The following is a 15,572-nucleotide window of genomic DNA, read 5'->3' on the forward strand; positions in this document are numbered from 1 at the left end:
GAAAAACTTACAAACATATATTTGGGAGAATCGCCTTAAAACTAATCAAAATTTATTTTTTGGTTACACTAATAAAAAAGGGTAAAACAAATCAACTTTGCAAACCTAAGTTCACATTGTTTTTAAGCCGAACATAACAACAAAGTGCATAAACAATTATTTCTAAATTTATTAATAGAGGAATGCATACTCGCAAATGGTTAAACATGCATATTTCTTCTATTTTTAATAGGTAGTATTATTAATGAATAACATAAGTTTTCAAATTTCAATATCCTAATAATTCTATTCAGTTCAAAATTTTATTTTCCTGTTAGATATGAGTTTGAGTTAAGATTTTTGGTAGTGCAGGTTGCACTATTGATAGGAAGCTAATGACTTTGAAGATGATGTGAACCAGCAAGAAGAACATGTGTTAGTAAGGAACCAATGTTTGTATGATTTGTACAGATGCTAAACTTCAAGATTAATATCGCTGGAGTGTGATCCAAGTATATTGTCCTGTTTTTTTTTTCATTCAATCCTCGATAACCAAAGAAAAGACATAAGTAATGGAAAAACGATAAATGATAATAGTATTCCATATATTAAAGCCAACTTGTAGACTGTAGAGTACGAAAACACAACACACATGCTTGTGAAGGGAACACCTCTCCTTCACAAATCATTATTTTATTACTTTAAAAACAGAGAGCTCATAAAGTTCTGCTAGATCCCCTCGTGTTCTTTTGTTACTGCTGCTCCAGTCCCACTTCAAGGTAGATCTAAGCAACACACACTACTTGCCAAGCTTCTCAAACGTATGTGATAGAACAATGATGTATATTTGATGAATAACCGCTCAAACTCCCTCTCTTACCCTCTACAAACCAGAGTACTAAGCCAATTACAATCTTGCTCTCAATAGAGAAGCAAGGCCAAGACTCACCAACTAACTTTTAATAACAATCCTCCCTCTTATTTATACTCTTCTCTTGAAAGTAACTGCCTTCTCTTCTTCTTATTGTGCAGGTACCAGCTCCTTCCCACGTGCCTTGTATCATATCAGTATGATACATCACTGGTCCACGCTCTTCTCCTAAAGACTTAGACTTCCTCTCTCTGCACCTCTAATCTTCCAAGTATACACTAATTTCCGGCTTGTACGTGTTCACGCCAACAGTCTAGTGCACGGCTACAGAGAATTTCTTGGGATCAAAGCAAGACAGAACCCTTCTCACCAGCTAATTCAGCTGGATAGTTTTGAACTCATAACCCACAGCCTCAACGATAGCGTAGTTAAACCCATCTTCAGTGGTTAAAGATTAACTAAAAATGGAAATCTTGAGCTTGGCAAAATCTTTCCCGGGACAAAGACCGCTTCATAAACAAAAAAGAAGGAATGTACCTGGTTTTGGCATTTAATTCTGTAGAATGAACCTGACCATGTTTAGTTACTCTTTTGCAACATCAACTACAAATCACAAAGACAGTTTAATTGTTGAATGCGCCACAAATCTGTTATATCTACATATATCCCATCCTGAAGGTTGTGATGTTTCTTTGGATTGATGTAAATCTCAGGATTCAGGTGAACGTACCTGAAGAAAGTGAGATATTGCCTAAAAAAACATGAAAAATGAATAAACAAAAGAGTTTGAAGATGATTTACTGTGTTCCATTCAGGTTATGAGCATAGACGGACAATTTATTTGGCCATCAAGTTTTGCTTCCTGGACCATAGAGAGAATGTTTAAAGTATTACTCTAAAGTGTCTCATCATTTTATGTATCGTTTAAGAGTCAAATGTTGGGTATGATGCTCTGTTTTTAACACTCGGATCTTGTTATCCCTGTGTACAATGAAAACCACTATTCAAGCTTGTAAAAAGAATTGGAAAAGGATTATCAAAACATATATTCTCATTTTATCTTTACCTTCTGTAGAATCTGAGGGTGTTCTTGCAGGAAAATGGTAGCCCAAATATTGGTATTTCCAAAGGATACATCAAAAAAGCATTGATAATTTCATCTTCCTCTAGAGTTCTTTCGGTAATTTCGTCATCAGTTAATCCATCATGTCTCCTTCAATGGATTACAATAGAGTATCGCAGATCTGAGACTTTGGGAGCAATCAAGAACGATCTGTAGAGATTAATTTGTGTGAGTAGAGATTCATCTGTAGGGAGCTTGAGATCATCCTTAGTGGGTCCATTTTCCGTAAGAACACTGACCTATATAAAGTAATCAAGTAAAAAGTATATAACTTGAGCATGAGGAAGACTAAGCTAAACTAACAAAAAGTAAAGAGAGAGAGAGAGAAAGAATGAGATCATACAAAACCATCATCAAAAATATAAAGGAACGTGTAGTCAGTATAGTTCACATGTGGAACCTGTAAAAAGAAAATAGTTTGTGAATCGGATTATAAGAATTCATATATGTGTTACATCCACTCCGAATAGCACATGACATACATCACAGTTGTGGGAAGACAGAACGATATCCTCAAGCTTGTCGGAAGTGAAGATATCGATGGCAACGCAGTGACATTCACCAGTTTTGAAGTTGACGCCTCAACCACCTATAAACCAACAAAGAATGTTTCAAGTTTATGACTCACAAGTCAGAGATTAAAGGGATGCAAGAAAGAGAACATCAAACCTTGCAGGGACGGCCCTTGATGACGATGTAACCGTTCTTACGGATGGTACCAGCCTCTTGAGAATAGGTCATGGAATCTTTGACGTTGCTGGTCTCTAGCTCCTCATCATATCATTAAACCAAACCGAGAAAAGACTTGCAATACCTCAACCGGACCCAGGGGAAGCTAGGCTGGAAAAAAAAGTGTTCCCAAACTAAATCCCTTACACAACTCCTGGAGTGGAAAAGAACAGAAAACTAAATCAGCATCGATGAAACATAAATCAGTATAGACAGGATCACACAACCCTGTCGTCGAGTAGTTTCAATCAGCGAAAATGAGTTCATACCTGTTCAATGTGTTCATCATAAAGAATGAGCTGGTGGCAAATTAAGAAAGCACCTTTTACTGTGTCTCTCGCCTCTCAGAATGAATTAATGGAAACCGTAGCTCAGATTGTCCTAAACCAGGAACGACGTCATTGAAAAGGATCTCCGTGTGGGCCTTTCTGGTTGATTTCGCCGTTTGGATTGCTATTAATAGCTCTGAGAATTTGATTGAGAAGAGGAAAAGTAGAAATACAAAGCGACATGAGACTTGCCGGTTGAGAGAGGGGACTTCTCGTTGGGTTTCATCGCCATGGCTTTAGCTTCTTGAGAGGAGGTTTTCGGGCTTGATTAGAAGCTACTTAATACGAAGAAGTTTATAAAGAAGGACAAAAAGAGAGGGAGGTGAACGGAATACATTAGGATGGATTGAGAAGCACAATTAGTTTTGGTAACGGATATTCAGAGGAAACGGAGAAGACAGAATGTTAAAGATAGACGATCGATGATATTGGGGATGTTAGGGCTTCTGAGCCCACATGCACGAGGCAAAACTTGCAGAACCGAGTAGAGCTGACGTGGCGAAGCAAATGAACCTGATTGGCCTGAATAAAAAATCCTACGTGGCACGCTCGTTGCTCTCCTTATTCGGCTTTTAGTAGTGTTAGATCACGCTGTTTTCTGGACTCAGCCAAGTTTATGGACTCGTATTGAATAGCATGAGCTGGAGCCTTTAGGCCTAGAATGTCCAACACTGGAACTGGGTCTTTAAGGCCTTGCTCAATATGTATAAATCTTATTTTACTCTTAAGGCATAGATTACACCAAAACAAAACAAACGAAGTTAATACCAAATATTAAAGGAGGCAAGATTAGCGACATAAAATGCGGTGGAAAATAACTATATGGAACGATGCTGAATTCATAGAAGATAGATTGAAGACAGACAACATATATATACGGATATACCAAAGTAGCCAAACGACTGCATAGGCTTATAATCTAGGCTTGTACATTTATATAGACAGACAACCTTACGTCATGACTCATGATCTAGGCTTGTACTTTACATAGACTTCTAATGATCATGTACAGAATAATCTCTCTAAAAACAAAAAAAAATATTTTTTTGTTTAAAACTAATTTAGGTGAGTACAAACTGTAAGCTTGGATCCATTTTACACAATTCGGGTTGAACCGTTTAGTTGTATATGACTTCATTGATTAGCAAACAAGTAAACACTTCCGAACACATCCAAATTAATTGAATTGGATATATAAGCTGTAATCTGAGCCATTATAACTCTTCTTTTGGATGGAGTCCTCTAGCATCAGTCAGTGCATCACCTTGGAAGAGGCAATAATCCAACTTAAAGCGGAAAGTATAAGTTATTTACTGTAGATAAAAAAATTTAAACTTGTCTCGTTTACTCGAGACTGGTTGACTGAATAGTTAGCTTGACTCACTTACTAAATTCGTCTTTCACGAGACCAAAAACTTATACTCCCTCCGTTTCAAAATAGATGATGTTTTAGAGAGTTTTTGATGTTTCAAAATATATGATGTTTTCATATTTCAATGTAGCTTTTAATTTTATCAAAAACTGTGTAACCAATCATATTTTATGGTATGTTTTGTGATTGGTTAAATAATTTTTAATTTATATTTTAATGATATTTGTTGGATAAAAAACAAGTTTCTTAATAGTTGTGTCCCAACCTAAAACTTCAAGTATTTTGAAACAGAGGGAGTAAATAATTTGCCGTATATAACACGTATGGATTATGCATGCGTCTTGCTATTTACATACATGGTCAAAAACTGTTCCGCTCAGATTATATGCGGACATGAAAACCATACATGTCCACAAAAAAAGTATGCATGTAAATATGTAATCATTGAGGAGAGTATTATTCTAGCCCAATATTATAGTCAATCTTAGGGCATCATTACCTCCAGTCTCTTAGCCGGAGTTCTTAAGTCATAATTTGATACTTTTTTTTGTTTTTTTGTTTTTTTTTTTACACTTTTTGATTAAAAGACAGCTCTTAAAGGATGAGATTATCTCTCCTACAGGAGTAGATTGGGCGCAAGGACAATGGACGGTTTTCTTTCTTCTGGAAGCAGTCCGTGGAGAAACATGGAAGAAAGTTCTCAAGAAGACATTATTATAGTGGATACATTAATACCAAAACAAAAGAATTACAAAACAAAAAAAGTTAACGTGGTTTATCAATAATTTGTTATCTAAGGACAGAAAAACTATTATTAGATTACACTAGGATTAAAGAATATAAGATTAACTAATGACTAATGTTAATAAATCATACTAGATATAACTATACAACACATATTATACAGATTTTTAACCAATAGTTTTGACGTCTGAAATTAATCCAACACATATTCTAAACTTTTTTAGCAATGCATTCACTACGCGATCATATCATTTATTGGTGATGGATTAAAAAACAAATCAGAAAATATTTTATACTAAACGTCAGAATGATATACAAGATATCTCTGAGATGGCTGTCATATACGATGCCAGAGACTAGCTGGCGATTTAAAGGATGCAGCCCCAAAATGGTGAGGGATTACATATTTATAGGAAAATATATGTATATTTATAAACGACAGTAATATAAAATCTGTAAACTGAGATCATACAAAATTAACCATATTCATATTTTACATTGTATACTAATTAATCATAAACATAATTTTTAGAAATAAATCGAACAAATTGAACCAAAATTAGATTGGAATCCATATTGCAAACCTTATAATATAAGACTAATCCAACTTTGAATGGACACGTAAATATTGATTTTCATTTTTCAAAAACCATTAATATTACTTTGTTACAATAAATTTATTCAAAACTCACAAATAGGTATACTGATTATTAATGCACATCATAATTCTTCTCAAAAGTAACAGTTAACATACATCAAATATATTATTATATTACACTAGGATCAGGCCCGTCTCTGGGCATGTGCCCAAGGCACATTTGCACAGGGTCCATATATTTTTTTTGCAAATTTTAATTAGAGTTTAGGGTCCTTTTCTAAAATATTAGAGCCTATTTTTTTAGACCACATGTATATTTTTTTAAGCTGCACAACGTCCATCATAAGACTGAAACGGGCCTAACTAGGATTAAAAGAATATAAGATATATACAAAAAGACGACGACTAACGAATGTTAATAGTTTTGTCATATTGCAACAGAAAGATTGCAACTTCTATTTATGTCAATAATTTGCTATGATTATTGCAACATTTTTGCAGTAATAAATATTCGTTACAGTTTTGTTACACATTTATTGGAAAATCACAATCACAATATTTGTTGCATGTTATCATTACTAAAATGCAATATTTTGTAAGATAAACAAATATCTTGCAAATTTTACAATATGGTATCAATGATTTTTCTTTTATGATAAGATATTTGGCAATGCACATTTACTAGACATGAATTACATAATTATGGAAAAATATCTTTATATATGTTAATGTAAAATTTGTAACGTGATATGTAACGTTTTGATTAGATATTAGCTTTAACTTTTGTTTAAATATAAATTGTACTATTGACCCTAAAAAATCCAAACAGAATCAACAACGAGATGTGCTCATCAAAGGTTTCTTTTGAATACCACTATAAATAATATTCGTATAATACACTTTGAACTTAAAAAAGTATAGCAAAAATGAAAAAAATGGGAAGTTTACGTGGTGGTCATACTCCTATTCGTCCATTTGGCGGCGTCACGGGTGGAAAGTATGTTTGGTGAGGAGAGAACGGTGAAGATTACCAATAAGCTTGATGGCGGCTTAAAACTAACACTCCATTGTAAGTCTAAGGATGACGATCTCGGTGTCCAAACTCTCGCACCGAATAATAGTTGGTCATTCAAGTTCAAACCAGCTTTTTTCGGCGGAACACTCTTTTTTTGTAATTTTAATTGGAGTGGAGAATCCCATTGGTTTGATATCTATATTGATGACAGAGATCGTGTGACTGATAATCCATGCTACTTATGTTGGTGGAATATAAACCGTAGCTTTCCATGCAGATTGGACGAGAATACCAATAGATTTGACCAATGTTATGATTGGAATAAGTAATTTACATATATATATATATATATATCTATATTTTTTTATTACATTTCCGAAACCTGAATTTATTTGAAAATTGATGATATACAGAACAGAATTATCCATATTTGGTGATAATTTACTTTGGATGATTTTTCAGAAACAAAAATCCGAACAAATAGTAAGTAAACCAAAATAAGACTGAAATCCATATTGCAAACCTTATATAAGATTAATCCAACTTTAAAAAAACAATGCGTAAATATTGATATTCAACCATAAAGCATTAATATACTTTTGTTTCAACACAATGTAGTGAACCAATTGTATATTTTTATAAAAGAACAAATTATATTAGCAATCGTCTAGGTGGTGGCTTAACACTAATCCTCTATTGTAAGTCTAAGAATAATGATTTCCGTGTCAGAACTCTCGCACCGGATAGTTCTTGGTCATTTGATTTTAGACCAAATATTTTTGGAACAACCCTCTTTTATTGTCGTTTAATGGGGGCTCCAGAAGCACATTCGTTTGATATTTATAACGATTAGAGAGATGGTGTTCATAAGAGTAACCCATGCGTCGATTGTACGTGGAATATAGGCCGGAATAGGCCGTGCAGATTTAACCAAAAGACCAAATGTATTTGACCTATGTTAGAATTGGAGCAAGTAATTTGCATATGTATACTTTTTTCATTATTTTACTTAAAATTCTACAACTTGAACTTATTTGAAAATAATGATAGATTTGATTAAACTCTAAACCGAGATCATACAAAATTAACCATATTCAGATTTTACATTGTATAGTATTTATTCATAAACATAATTTTTAGAAATAAATCGGAACACATCGAACCAAAATTAGATTAAAATCCATATTGCAAACCTAATAATATAAGACTAATCCAACTTTGAATAAACAATGGTAAATATTGATTTCATTTTTCAACAAGAAACCATAATATTACTTTGTTTCAATACATGTATTCAAAATTCACAAATACGTATAACGATTATTAACGCACATCATAATTCTTCTCAAAACTAACAGTTAACATACATCAACATTCCTATGTTTCAATAAATGTTTAAAACACACAAATATATATAACACACATCATAATTCTTCTCAAAACTCTAACATTTAACCTACATAAAATTAATTATGTATACAAATTTAAATTACAAAATTATGTACAAAATTTAGAAATAATTTAATCAAATTTCGGTTGATAAAAAATATTTTTCACTTTGAAAACTTGGATTAAAATCTAGTAAGTTGTGAATATTCCATTGTTTCAATACAATGTTATATATTCTTTTTTTTTGTGACACAATTATATATTATTTTCTTCTTCTTTTTTGTAACACAGTACAATGTATACAACCCATTATGATTTGGAACAAAATCAATGTCCTCATGAACATCTCATCGAACGCTTGTTATATACTCCCTCCGTTTTTTAATATAAGTCGTTTTAGAGAAATTTTTTTGTTCCAAATTATATGTCGTTTTCGGTTTTCTATGTAAAATTTATTAATAATTAATGCTGTCTAACCAATGATAATATATCTTCTATTTTTCTATTGGTTGAAATGTGATTAGGTAAATAATTAATGATGTTTTTATTTAGAAAATATAAAAAATTAATGATTTTCTTAATCTATGTGCATAGCTGTAAAACGACTTATATTAAAAAACGGAGGGAGTATATATCAATGCAAAAGAAACAAACATCATTCACAACATTCAGTTCTTAAAAAATGGCAAATATCCAAAGAATACAAGTTCTTGTGGTAATCATAATATCTCTACTCATCCAAATAGCTCTCTTACAAGCTGAAACCATTGCTTCATATGTTCATCCAAATATCTCTACTCTCAAATCAATAGTGTGGATAACAAATCGCCTTGGTGATGGTTCGATATTAAACCTCCACTGTAAGTCCCTAGACGACAATCTTGGTCTCAAAATTATAGCTCGGAATAAGTCTTGGTCATTTACGTTTAGACTAAATATTTGGGGGACAACAGTATTATATTGTCATTTCCCATGGCCTCCAGGACACTCAACAGACTTTTATATATACGATGATATCAGAGATGGTGTTCATGGGGGTATTCCATGTATCTACTAATTTCAAAAATCTAAAACTCAAATCTACAATATTTCTTTAAAAAATGAAAACTTTCCAAAAATAATCGTTTTTACGAAAATTATTTAAAAATAAAACATTTTGATGAAAATTTTCTCAAAGAATATCCACAAATATTCTTTTTATCTTAATTTCTAAATCACAAATCTAAATCTAGAATATTTCTCTAAAAAAATAAAAAAATTTCCAAAATTAGCAATTTTTAAGAAAACTATTTAAAAATACAATATATTGATGAAAAACTGCAAAAGAATAGTCACCTATCTATCCACAAAAATACTTGTTATCCTAATATCTAAATCACAAACTCAATTCTTTAATATCTCACTAAAAAAGGAAAACTTTCCAAAAATAGTATGCTTATGAAAATTAATTAAAAGTACAACATATTGATGAAACATTATGAAAGAATACTTATCTATCTACAAAAATTCTTTTTATCATAATTTCTAAATCACATATCCAAATCTACAATATTTGTGTAAAAACGAAAACTTTCCAAAAATAGCAGTTTTAAGAAAATTATTTCAAAATACAACATATTGATGGAAAAGTTTTGAAAGAATACTCATCTATCCACAAATATTCGTGTTATTCTAATTTCTAAATGACAAACCCAAATTTACAATATTTCTCAAAAAAATGAAAACTTTCCAAAAATAGCAGTTTCTAAGAAAATTAATTAAAAATACAACATTTTGACGAATATTTTCTGAAAGAATATTCATCCATCCAAAACTTTCGTTTTAAAATCACAAATCCAAATCTACAATATTTCTCTAAAATATGAAATTTTTCCAAAAATATCAGTTTTTAAGAAAATTATTTTAAAATACATCACTTTGGTGAAAAGTTTCTGAAAAAATACTCATCCATCCACAAATATTCTTGTTATCTTAATTTCAAAATCATAAACCTAAATCTACAATATTTTTCTAAAAAATGAAAACATTCCAAAATAGCATTTTTTAAAGAACAAATATTTTAAAATACAATATATTGATGAAAAATTGCGAAAGAATACCCATCTATCTATCCACAAAAATACTTGTTATCCTAATTCCTAAATCACAAACCCAAATTTACAATATTTCTCGAAAAAAGGAAAACTTTCCAAAAATAGTATGCTTTAAGGAAAATAATTAAAAATACAACATATTGATGAAAATTTCTGAAAGAATACTCATCTATCGACAAAACTTATTTTATCCTAATTTCTAAATCACATACCCAAAATTGCAATATTTCTGTAAAAACGAAAACTTTCCAAAAATTGCAGTTTTAAGAAAAATATTTCACAATACAACATATTGATGAAAAAAACTGAAAGAATTCTCTTCTATCCAAAAATATTTTTTTTTATCCTAATTTTTAAATCAAAAACCCTAATCTACAATATTTCTCTACTAAATGAAATTTTTTCAAAAATAGCAGTTTTTAAGCAAATTATTTTAAAATACAACATATTGATGAAATATTCTGAAAGAATACCCATCAATCCATAAATATTTATGTTATCATAATTTCTAAATCAAAAACTCAAATCTACAAAATTTCTCTATAAAATGAAAACTTTCCTAAAATAGCAATTTTTAAGAAAAATAATTAAAAATACAACATATAGATGAACAATTCTCAAAGAATACTAATCTATCCACAAATGTTCTTGTTATCCTAATTTCTCAATCACAAAACTCAAATCTACAATATTACTCTAAAAATGAAATTTTTCCAAAAATATCAGTTTTTTAGAAAATATTTAAAAATAAAACATATTGATGAAACAGTATGAAAGAATACTCATCTAGCTTACACTTTAAATAAGATATTTAAGGGCCGGTTCTTAGTTTTTTTAAGACCCCCCCCCCCAATAATCATGCTCTTATATCTCTTATTTAAGAGACTGTTATTAACTTTTCTTAGTTAAAATTTAAGAAATGATAAGAACCGTCACTTAACCGAAGCTAATTTCTCTATTTTCACCGGAGAGAAAAAAAAAGAACTGAGTGGTGGTGATCTATTGATTAGAAGTTCATAGATATGGTGTAAATTTGATCTCTCTCTCTCTCTCTCTCTATATATATATATATTTGATTTTCATTGGGAGCCCGTTTATTTACCAGTCAAAATGGTGCTATAAATTTTAAAACCTAATTACACTAGAGGGTTTTCCGGGCTACGTCTGGATCTTTTCCTATAATATTAATTGAATTTGTGTATTTTTATTTTAAAAATGAACAAATATAATATATACTGGAACTGGTTATAGAAAAATTATAAAAATATATTCATATTTGAAACTATTAGAATTTTTGTGTGTGTTTTATTGGAATTTTAAATAGTATATTAGAATCATATCAGTAAAGATTAATAAAAAGTTAGCTAAATTATTTTTAAGATCTATATATATTCTTTTTCTTGGTTACTATTTTTTTGTAAAACATTTGTAAAACTTATAACTAATACTGTATAAATTTTGTTTGGTCTTACAATTATTAAATTTTCATTTTTGTACTTGAATTTAAGAGAAAGTACCAATCGAGTTTGTTGTCTTCCATTTACCTTTAACCAAAATTTTAATTTATCATTTATTGTTTGCTATTTTTTTTTGTGATGGAAAGAAATTTTGCTTCATGATTTGAAATATTTTTAGTTGTAAAGTTATTTATGGTTTACTTTCTTACAGTTGATGTCATATTAATTTTATAGTACTTATTTTAATAATTTAATTAATTAGATGTTACTTTGGAAATCATTGTAAATATTAATACTATTTTTTTTCATGTTCAGACTTTTTGTTTGTTTGTTGGGTAGTTTTGTGTGCTCGGTCATTCTTTTCTTGCAAGGCCGAGTCAACTTGCTCAAACGTTGTCTTGCATGACCTCTCGAAAACAGGTAAGAGTGAGGACCTCATACCCAGCTTAAAAGCTCTCTCAAAGTTATAAATTGTCGATATATAAGAAAATCATTACTTCATAGGTCTGAAATTAGATTTCTACTTTTGTTTGGCTATTGTTTTTAAAACATTTTTAAAACATTACTGTCATAGGTCTGAAATTAGATTACTGATTAAACAAATATTTTCGAATGAATCTGATTTATTTTTGTTACACCATTTATTAATCAGATTGCATAGACGTTTTGTGTATTTCTGAAAAAAAATTATGAAACAAAAACGGTTTAAGATTTTGAGAATTCTAGCTGCTACGGTTTGATTATGCCCTACAATCTGAGTTGCAAACCCATGAATTGCATTATTTTCTCACACTTGTCTCACTTCTTCTTTTTTGTTCCAAGACCTTTGTCTATGATGCTTTGATAGTATTGTGTAGAAACTCAATATTCAACTCCACCTGCTTAATGAAGCGTTTGACCACCATGTCCATCTTTAACCCTTCCAGAGTGCTTCTCTCGTTAAATTTGTTCAGCCTCATAAGGGAATAATAGCAAGCTCCAGAAAAGATATGTTGAAGCTCCGTGTAGCAAAGTGGACAGCAAGGAGCTCAATCACAGAAAAGATACATTGTTCTTGGAAATTCAGGGACTTCAACCAATTCTTAGGCATCTTTACGGTTGTAACAGCTTCAAGCTACTTTCCTTGCTTTTAACTGTCATTTATGGATTTATATTCCAGTATATCTAATACCAGTGAAGCTATCGGAATGAATATACCACTTGCACGAAAGAGATTGAGCCATCGAATACATTAAACCCTTAGGAGCAGGTACTGTGGTCCACTAAACAGTGTAGCAACTCTATTTATAACCTGAACTATAGTATAAAGCAGAGACTGGAGATCACAATCCTGGACGTTGGAGGCGATAAAACTAACACATAGATCAAGAAAACTTGTATAGTTCCCGCGATGTATCTTCTCAGCAGTTTCCTTGTTCTCAATAGACACGTTGACGGCTATTGTTGTTTAACAGATTTGTCTAGCTGATTAACTGCTTTGTCACCACCTCCACTCTATATAAAAGAAAGAAAAGCACTTTCAACAACAGAAAGAAGTCACCATCATAAGATTAATAAAAAGGTATGACTTTGAGCACGTGACCAGATCAAATCCAAACTTTTGACTATTTAGTGTAACTGGAAGCTACCACCTTGCTGAATGTTGCATCCTCTGGCATAATAACTCGAATCAAATAAAGAACTCTGTCGTCAGTCTAGATTTGTGTTCCAAGACGAAATATATGTAAATATGGAACAATTATTATATTTTACGACTTACACAAACGATATCATGTTCAACAAAGACGTTCTGAATATTGAGTTCATCATCACACGTTCTTTTCACTTAATGTATTTTCAAAGTTCCTGCCAACAAAGAGGGGATTAGAAATATAAAGCAATGTGATTCAGATTTTTGCACTTCGAAAAAAACATTTATTTAGCATTTATTTTGCTTATGGTGTCTGAGAGATACCACTTTGGGCAGTTAACGAACGATACTTGTTCTCAGGGAAGTATGTTTCTACTCTAATAGAGTCAAAAGCTCCTTTTTGCTGAGGTTCTCCAAGTAGTCAAATGTTTCTGACCCTTCAATAGTTGAATGATTCATCAAACACAGAATGTTTTGCTGATGATATATTTTTTAAAGAGTACAATTACCTTATATCTGAGACAGCGAGGTAAGTATGATATGCAAATAAGAATCTGAAGGGCTTGCCATTGATGTTTCTAAAAAAATCAATGTTGAGTCGTCATCTATAGCAAGTGAACCTGAAACTCAAAAAGGAAACACACACAGAATTCAGAATCTATAAAGATAGATCATAAAAGGCATGATGATGGTTTTAATTTTACCTGTCAGGCCATTGCTTTAAGTCCTCTTCTGATGGTTTGAGATGAAGATCAACTAATGTTTTTTTACGAACTCTTTTCAGTAAATAGGAGATAGATTGTCATCGATTACCCAGATTTTGTCCCTTGCAAACCCATGTTGATCCAGTGATCCACAATCTATAAAAAGACATACACACAAACAACTCAATTACAATGTTCATGCGAAAAGATACAACAATGAGAGGACTAACTTAAAATTACATGCGGTCAAAAAAACTGAATCTCTCCAAGCTATAATTTTAGTGCTTTTGAATCAAATATTTTTACCATGATACCATCAGAGTTCAGAGGAGAGCACATCAATTTTCCTTCTCTTGTTTCTTTTTTTTTGTCTGAAACGCCTATAACCGCTTTCTCATCTGTTCCCCATCTTACAACTACGGAAAAAAAAATTCCAATTCCCAGAATCATAAATCCAGAAATATGATTTCTAGGAGAACCACACAAAAGTCGACTTCGAGGATAAGAGTTCACAAGCCTGAAGTTTAAAAAAAAAAGTGACTCTTGGGTATGGTAAAGGTTTTGTAGAGAAGGAGAGAAGAAAGGAAGAGGAATCAATGAGCGGACTTTTGGATAGGAAATCAAAAGTTCATAATACGTACGTTTTGCAGAGAAACTGAGAAGAAAGAAAAATGAATCAATTTTGTCGAATAAAATTGAAGTTCAGTATGTTACTGTGTTGATCTAATGACATGTCATAAAACTTGTGTTTGATTGGTATGAATTTCCAATCCGACGTGGACGCGCTTAGAGGACTTGATATCTTGCTTTTAGTATTGTTAGATGCTGTAAAATAAAAACCAAAGTATTTAGCTTTCTTTTCCATATTAAGTTTGTTATTATTATTCAGAAATTGTAAAATGATTACAAAAATACTTTTTTCACAGAAATAAATACATGCGTTATATGGTAAAGACAATAAAATAAAACGAGTGAATTATCAAAGTCTTATTCGCAAAGAAAATAATAATCAACAAATATATAGAGAAAATTACACTCTAAGACAGTTTACAAGTTTCTATTAACACTTTGGGTCACTTTCAGCTACTAGGGCAGTTTCTTCTAACAAGCTCTCCTTTCTCCACTTGTTTCTAACTAATTTAGTCCATCTCTAACTACTAGTCAAAAAGACCCAACAAGTAGAAGGGCGGGAACCGCTCACCACCGCACATCTTCCTCACCATCGGACGACCCATAATGTTTCTGCCATATATGACAAGACAGATATCTGTCAAAATTCTCAACCTTTAGATTAACAATTTGACTTTTCATTTGTGCGGTCCAGATTTTACCAAGTTCCCCACATCTTCATCTTCCTCGTTTTCTTTCTATTTTTCTTTTTTGAGGAAGAACAGTCTCACCACAATCAGGACTTTTGTATCTGTTTGGCCACAAATATCAACTTCTAAACTCGTGGTTAGTTTAAAAAATTTAATTAACAAATTAATCCATGTTAACGTTTAGGTTAAGTAATTTTTTACTCTTGCAGGGTCCACCATG

At 31.4% G+C, this 15,572-nt stretch overlaps 1 pseudogene; it reads right to left on the reverse strand.

Moving 5' to 3' along the window:
* Positions 1–565: 565 nt before the first annotated feature.
* Positions 566–8,621, reverse strand: LOC103853370 (annotated as a pseudogene).
* Positions 8,622–15,572: the final 6,951 nt, after the last annotated feature.

The sequence above is a fragment of the Brassica rapa genome, chromosome A02, assembly GCF_000309985.2.
Source record: "Brassica rapa cultivar Chiifu-401-42 chromosome A02, CAAS_Brap_v3.01, whole genome shotgun sequence".
Lineage (NCBI taxonomy): Eukaryota > Viridiplantae > Streptophyta > Magnoliopsida > Brassicales > Brassicaceae > Brassica > Brassica rapa.